The sequence below is a fragment of the Hibiscus syriacus genome, unplaced genomic scaffold, assembly GCF_006381635.1.
Source record: "Hibiscus syriacus cultivar Baekdansim isolate YM2019G1 unplaced genomic scaffold, ASM638163v2 tig00110445_pilon, whole genome shotgun sequence".
Classification (NCBI taxonomy): domain Eukaryota; kingdom Viridiplantae; phylum Streptophyta; class Magnoliopsida; order Malvales; family Malvaceae; genus Hibiscus; species Hibiscus syriacus.
In genome coordinates, this window is record NW_024062740.1 from 773,558 (window position 1) to 781,942 (window position 8,385).

Sequence of the window (8,385 nt, forward strand, 5' to 3'; positions counted from 1 at the left end):
GCAAGTTTTAAAAGTTGAGGGACCTAAATGTACATATAAAAAGTTTAGTGACCATTTATATGCTTTACCCTTAACATTATTTAGATATAAGTTTTTCAAGTGTTTAAATAATCTTTTGAATATAAATTTATTAAGTGATTGCACATAAAATTAATACACGTGTATTGAGATCCGCTTGACTCATGCATGTACAACTACGTGTCTTCGACACGTATAACATACGTTTATTATTTTATATAAAATTTGATTTGGTCTATTTCTGGGTTTAAACAACTAAAAGAAAGCTGAACCCTAAGCTCATCATGTAATCGCTTTGTATAAATAAACAGCTAAAACCTAAAGGACGGTCAAAAGCAAAAGCTTTAAGAATCTTCACTGTCAAAGTAATTTAAAAAGAAAAGCTGTTTTTCTCCTTCTAGGTTAAGTTAATGCACCATTGCACTTTAAATGACTTTTCTTCACTTTCTTTCACACGATATACTATATAACACCTCTCTATAAACCCAGAAAACCCTTATTTTTTTCACTCCAATTTGTATAATGTAATGTAATATACAGCAAAATCAAACAGAGAAGGAACCTTGTTTTTTTGTTTGTTTCAGTCATGATGACAACAACTCAGAAACTCGTGGTAGAAGTGGTTGATGCACGTAAACTTGTGCCCAAAGATGGTCACGGGATGTCGAGTCCTTACGTTGTGGTAGATTACTATGGGCAGAGGAAGAGGACGAAGACGGTGACGAGGGATATAAACCCTACGTGGAATGAGGTTCTTCAGTTCAACATCGAGAAACCCTCTGATGTTTTCAGTGACATGCTTGAGCTTGATTTTTACCATGATAAGAATCTTGGGCCGACCAGTAGGAATAATTCTCTGGGGAGATTGAAGTTGAGTTCGGGGCAGTTTGTTAAGAAGGGTGAAGAAGCTTTGATTTATTACCCTTTGGAGAGGAAATATATGCTTAGTTGGATTCGAGGTGAGATAGGTTAGAAGATTTATTATGTTGATGAAGTGTTGTTGCCTCCGCCGCCTGTGGAGCAGAAGAAAGCGGAGGAGGTGAAGATGGAGCCACCGGCGGATAATGCTGCAGCAGCAGCAGCCCCTGCGTCGGCTGAGGAGAAGCCTGATGATGACAATAATGCTGCAAGTCCAGTGGAAGCGACGGCGGGGGCTCCGAGTGAGCCGCCGGCTGATGGTGAGGTCGAGAAGGCTGCTGAAGCTGATGGTGAAAAGCCGGCAGAAGGGGCTGATCAAGTGGAGCCAGAAGCAGATGATCATGATGATGACATTGTGCTTGACCCTACATCGGAAAATTGGTCCCCACCGCCGCAATCAGATATCATGGCATCAACTACATCGGGTTCCATTCCGGAAATCAAAGTTGCCCGAACCACCTCTGCTCCGCCGCCGCTCACACGACCAGCAACCCCGGCCAGTTACGCTTCTTCCTCCGTGGACTCACCCGATCACGCCCGAATGGAACGGACTTCGTTTGATCTCGTTGACAAAATGCACTACGTTTTCGTCAAAGTAGTGAAAGCAGGTGCCTCACCCACCATTGGAAACCCCGTCGTTAAAATAGCCATCGCCGGTAGTCACGTCACATCAAAACCAGCTCGAAAAGCTAAGTATTTCGAGTGGGACCAGACATTTGCCTTCGCCCGCGACACATCGGAAACTTCCTCGTTTCTAGAAGTTTCCATTTGGAGCGATGAGGGTGGCGCCAATTTCCTAGGCGGAGTTTGCTTCGACGCGACGGAGATTGCTTTACGAGACCCACCGGACAGTCCATTGGCGCCTCAATGGTATCGGTTGGAAGGAGGTGGGGCTCATAGAGGTGATCTAATGCTTGCCGCGTGGATCGGAACCCAAGCCGACGAGGCATTTCCTGATTCGTGGAAATCGGACACCGCCGGCAACCTTGTAAATTCTCGCGCCAAAATTTATCTCTCTCCCAAGCTTTGGTACCTTCGAGCTTCCATCCTTGAAGCGCAAGACATTTCGCCATTAACGGCGTTGAAAGAAGGATCGTTTCAGATGAAAGCACAATTGGGATTCCAAGTGCAGAAAACCAAAGTTTCAGTTTCTCGTAACGGCAATCCATCATGGAACGAATATCTCATGTTCGTCGCCGCCGAGCCATTTAGCGAGCATTTACTATTCTACCTCGAGTAACGTCAACAAAAAGGATCGGTGACGTTGGGAGTTCATCGGAATACCGTTGACCGCCATCGAACGTCGTGTCGACGATCGGAAAGTGATATCTCGATGGTTCAATCTCGAGGACCCAAAAAGTGATAAGAAAGGCTACAAAGGCAGAGTTCATCTTAGCCTATGTTTCGACGGCGGATATCACGTGATGGATGAGGCAGCACACGTTTGCAGCAACTACCGGCCGACGGCAAGACAACTGTGGAAGCCGCCGGTCGGGACACTTGAGCTTGGGATTATCGGTTGTAAAAATTTGTTGCCGATGAAAACTATAGATGGCAAAGGATCCACGGATGCACACACCGTGGCAAAATACGGGTCGAAGTGGATCCGAACCCGTACGGTGTCTGATACTTTGGATCCAAAATGGAATGAGCAGTACACGTGGAAGGTGTACGATCCATGTACGGTGTTGACAATTGGCGTGTTCAATAGCTGGGGAACATTGGACATCGACGGCGGAAAAGAAGCCACGCGTCCTGATTTTCGTATGGGGAAAGTGCGGATACGCGTATCTACATTGGAAACGGGTAAAGTGTATAAAAATACGTATCTGTTGGTGATGTTTGGTAATAACGGGGTACAAAAAATGGGTGAGCTGGAGGTGGCTGTAAGGTTTGTTCGTGCAGCTCCGACACTTGATTTCCTACACGTGTACTCCCAACCTTTGCTGCCGTTGATGCACCATATCAAGCCTTTAGGAATGGCCCAACAAGAGATGCTGAGGAGCACGGCCGTGAAGATCTTGGCCGCACACTTGTCACGTTCCGAACCGCCACTGAGGAGTGAGGTGGTACGTTACATGCTCGACGCAGACTCCCACGCGTTCAGCATGCGAAAAGTACATGCGAATTGGTCAAGGATAGTCAATGTATTATCATGCTTGTTCGATATCGTACGGTGGGTAGAGAATACACGTGGATGGAAGAATCCGATGGCTACAATACTTGTGCATGCATTGCTAGTGATGTTGGTGTGGTTCCCTGATTTGATCATTCCCACATTTGCATTTTATGTGTTTGTGATTGGAATTTGGAACTATAGGTTTAGATCAAAAGACACACTACCCCACTTCTGTCCTAAGATCTCATTGGCAGACAATGTCGATCGCGATGAACTTGATGAAGAGTTCGACACAATGCCGAGTACTCGAGCACCGGACATTATACGCACAAGGTACGATAAGCTACGTGCAATCGGAGCTCGAGTGCAAAGTATATTGGGTGATTTCGCCATGCAAGGCGAACGTGTACAAGCATTAGTGACATGGCAAGATCCGCATGCGACGGCCATCTTTGTGGGGTTATGTTTGATGGTGGCATTCGTGCTGTACCTGGTGCCACCAAAGATGGTAGCAATGGCATTAGGATTCTACTATTTTCGGCATCCTCTGTTCCGCGACCAAATGCCGTCGCCCGTGCTTAACTTCTTCCGAAGGCTTCCGTCTTTGTCCGACAAAATCATGTAGGGTTTGATGGTATTGGAGTTCTCTTCCCTTGGACGTTTTTGTTAGTTTCAGCTGCAAGTTATACATATGGTGTTATGGATTAACTAATAAATTAGCATTATATGATAAATTCACACTATTTTGCTTATGCATTTCAGACATATGGTTGAAAAACTAAAAAAAAAACTAATATTACACAACATTCTCACGTCAAAAACTATATATATATATATATTCATTCGATTCGACTTGTAATTTCATAAATTCGTTTCGACTTGAAAAAAATTCAAGTCAAATTATAAAGTAAAACTCGAATAACTAAAAAAATTTTAAAATTTTTACAATTAGTTTTAACTCTAGAATTCTTAAAAGATAATCGAAAGGACAAGTTATGTACTTCATGTCGATAAGATTATACCTTGGTATAAACAGTTTGGACATGTTGATTATCATGCCTTAACCCAGAGCAATCTCGGACATTTTCAAAGTCCTAACCTAAAATTTAAAAATAAATCCCTATATAATGAACGTATATTTCATTACTTTGAATAAATAATTTAATATTTTATTAATAAACTATAAAAATTACTTAAAACTTTGTCAGATACATTATTAGTAACTAAGGAATGGGACCATAACCGTAATGATTAAAAGAATAAGGCTCTAATTGTAAAGATTAAAAGAATAGGGCCCTAACTGTAAATATTGAAGGAGCGGGCCCTAAGCAATTGCTCAGGGTGCTCCTGCCCAGAGACGGCTCTGCCTTAACCTTTGATTCAATAGATCTATAAATATTATTTTTAGAGCGCATGTATTAACAATATAATTTTTTTATGAAATGTGTATAGTCGTGTCGAATAATTTTGGGATTCTGAACAAAATTTAAAAAATAAACCTCTATAAAACAAAAAGCATATTCTATTATTTTGGACAGTTAATGAAGTATTATATTAATAATATATTTGGTAAATTAAAGAATAAAATTTGAAAAACAGAAAACTATTGTTAAATTTAATTAAAAATTGAATCAAATAATACAGGATGAAAAAAAGGTTGACAGTTGAAAAAATAGAATCCAAATTATAAATATAAAAATTGGCCTCAATTAATACCGATCTCATTATCTTCGCCTCTAGTTTACCACACTGAAGAACTGGAAGCATTATTTTATGTTGTTTGATGTTTGACTTTGTTTCAGGGCTTTAGCATCTCGGTTTGACCTTGGCATGGTGATGGTTCCATACAACTACACAGAGTTCATTGATGGACTAACCTACCAGGTGAAGAATAATTTCATTCCCATGGCTTGCAGCCATGCTGATGATCTGGGTTACGAATGTGGTGGATGGACAATTTAGTGGCAGACTCGGTGGAAACAACCTCACAACAGATGATTAAAATACTATACATATTGTCTTGTTTCAATTAACCTTTGCAGTACCTCTTTCATGAACAGGGACTACAATCCTCACTGCCATAAGAAAACACAATTGATCCAAGTACTAAAGTTGTACACAATGAAAACCCTGATTCTGAGTTTGTCCAGTCCAACAATTTCTCGTAAGCCATTGTTGTAGTAGGGGAGCATCCATATGCAGAGACATAAGGAGACAGTTCCAATCTGGCCATTCCTAAAGGGCCAAGCACAATCACAAATGTTAGTGGAACCATGAAATGTACTGTCGTCTTCGTATCCTGTCGTCCTGTCCATAGACCCTCTTGTTGCCGCATGGCTGCTGGGAAGTGAGGGTCAAGGCCTTGTTGATGTATTGTTCAGTGGTTAAGGATTTACCGGCAAGCTTTCATTGAGATTCACAGTATGACCCCCTCTTCCCACTAGGGTTTTTCCCTGACCACTAGACCAAACAAAATATACTAACTTCTACAGGATATACGGTAACAAAATTTTACGAGTCCACCAGTGCTGTTTTGCAAACTGCAATAACCCTCGTATCTACAAGTGTATGGTTATATGAATCTTCAGTTTTTTGGAAATTTACCAAGTGGCCACATTGATACATTCCAGTTCAGTTTTGAAAGACAAGCTTCAATATTATAAATAAAAGTACAAAACTTGCCAACTTTAAAACTCAAAAGCAACTAAATATTGAAAATATAGATCTCATGAAATTTTCTTCCAAGGATACATCAACACGATTGTCTTCATATCAACAGTTCCAATAAATGCTATAACTGGAACTGTTCTTTATTTTTGTATTCTTGTAATTCTAAAGTTCCACAAAGTCCATACAGTAAATTTCTGTCATTTTCAGATCAGAGTGATGGATATATGAACTTTGGGGGCAACCTATGATCTATGACAACATTTTATGCATATTATTACAAAGAAAAACTAAACATGTAATACACAATATAGTGCTTACCACGGTCCATTGTTTGTAATTACATAGCAACTTCACTGGTCTTGTTCTCAGCTTCTTTAATCTGCCTCAGGATGTCTGCCTTTTTCTCAACTAGGGCATCTATTTTGCTATTAATTTTCTCCAACTTCTGTTTCAGCTTACTAAGATCTTTGCTTTTGTCCTTCCTCTCAAACTTTCTTTTCTTCTCACCGTCTTCTTTCGCTTTACTCTTTTGCTTATCTTCCTCTCCTTTTCCGGTATCTTCTATGGCTATCTCCCTGGAAGCTATGCCAATCTCATGCTTCACAACATTTTCTCCAGCTTCATCCTTTTTCTTTTTCTTCTCTTCTTTTTCTTCATTCTTGTGCTTTTTATCTTTATCATCTTTGTCATTCTTATTATCCTTCTTCTCTCCTTTCTCCTTCTTATCTTCCAACTCTTCATCTACTTCTTCCTCGTCCACTTCATCCTTGTGCTTCTTCCCCTTCTTATCTTTCTTTTTCTCTTTCTTCTTTGTCTCTTCTTTCTCTTCACCTTCTTCCTCTCCATCCTTGATCTTTTTGTCTTTCCTTCCTTCCTTCACCTCTTTGCTTTTCTTCTTCTTCTCTTTCTTCTCCTCTTTGTCTTTCTTCTCATCTTTCTTCTCCTCTTTGTCTTTCTTCTCCTCTTTATCCTTCTTCTTATCTTTCTTTGTCTCTTTTATTTCTGTATCTTCATCTTCTTCTACCTCATCTTTCTTTTTCTTCTTTTCTTTCTTCTTTTCCTTTTCATCCTTGCCTTTCTTCTTCTTCTCCATCTCTTTCTCTTCTCCCTCTTCCTCTTCATCTTTCATCTTCTTTTCCTTTTCATCCTTGCCTTTCTTCTTCTCCATCTCTTTCTCTTCTCCCTCTTTCTCTTCATCTTTCATCTTCTTTTTCTCCTTATCCTCCTTATCTTTCGTCTTTTTCTTCTTCTCTCCCGTCTCTTCTTCATCTTCTTCTACCTTGTGCTCCTTATCCTTGTGCTTTTCTTTCTTCTTCTCTTTCTCCTCCTTGTCTTTCTTCTTTTTCTTCTCATCTTTCTCTTCATCTTCTTCTACCTCAACCTCTTTTTCCTTGTGCTTCTTTTCCTTTTTCTTCTCCTTCCCACCTTTGTCTTTTTTCTCATCTTTCACTTCATTTTCTTCTCCCTCGACCTCTTTTTCCTTGTGCTTCTTTTTCTTCTCCTTCTCATCCTCGTCCTTTTTCTTCTCTTCTTTCTCTTCATCTTCTTCTACCGCCTCTTTACCTTTGGGTTTTCCTTCTTTCCTCGTCTCCGTTTCCTTATCTTTTTTCTCATCATCTTCTTCATCCTTGTGCATCTTCTCCTTTTCCTTTTTCTTCGTTTCTCCAACTTCACTATCCTTGCGTTTTTCCCCTAGATCATCTTCTGTCTTCTTTTCCTTCTCCTTCTTCGATTTATCCTTATCCTTGTCTTTATGTTTCTCCCCCTTTTCCGCCTTATGCTTTGACTTTTCCTTCTCTGCTGATTTGCTCTTCAGTTCAAGTTCGACCTCAATCTTGTCTTCCTGCTCACGGTTTGCCTCCATATCCTAAGCCTTGACTTTGAAATGCAGACCGTCCTTCTTCACCTTTTCTTCTCCACCGTCAATCGATTTAGATGTATCTTGAGATTGTGAACCCTTCGCCACGAACTCAAACTCGAACGTAAAACCTTCCTGAGTTTTTTTGCAAATTCCCTGAAAGAAATGCATCATATAAATAAGCAAGGACAAAATACAACCAAATGTAAATATGTACCGACCATATAGGAATGATTCATTAAAAAAACACAACACATTTTGTTGGTATATAACAACTGCCGCCATTACACATGATAGAAATTCTAACACAGACCTTGAGATGGTAAAGGCAATGTCAGAATACACTCAACCTCCCTCCCTCCATTGCTGTCGTTAACTACAACCTCCCACAGCCTCGCCAACTAACCGCAATTTAAAATCCTTAACTAAGCATGTTTCCATCTAAGTTTACTCTTTAACTTTTAAGTTCTCTTAAAGCACAATGCTCGACACTTGTGTATGACGCATATCCGAACACACAAATATGGAGATATGACTCTCCAATGACCCTCCAAATACATCATCAAGAATCAAAACAGAAGACATAGATATTCACCCGCATGATACTTATCAGTCCAGATCTTATTCAATCTATACACATCAAAAAGAATCGAAACAGCAGACATAGATATTCACCCGCATGATATAATCAGTCCATATCTTATTCAATCTATATACATCAACAAGAATCGAAACAGCAGACACAGATATTCACCCGCATGATACTAATCAGTCCAGATCTAATTCAATCTATATACATCAG

At 40.0% G+C, this 8,385-nt stretch overlaps 2 pseudogenes; one reads left to right on the forward strand and one right to left on the reverse strand.

The window, feature by feature from the left end:
• Positions 1 to 466: 466 nt before the first annotated feature.
• LOC120125830 lies at positions 467 to 3,725 on the forward strand (annotated as a pseudogene).
• Positions 3,726 to 5,821: 2,096 nt separating this feature from the next.
• On the reverse strand, positions 5,822 to 7,873 carry LOC120125873 (annotated as a pseudogene).
• Between the last annotated feature and the right edge of the window lie 512 nt (positions 7,874 to 8,385).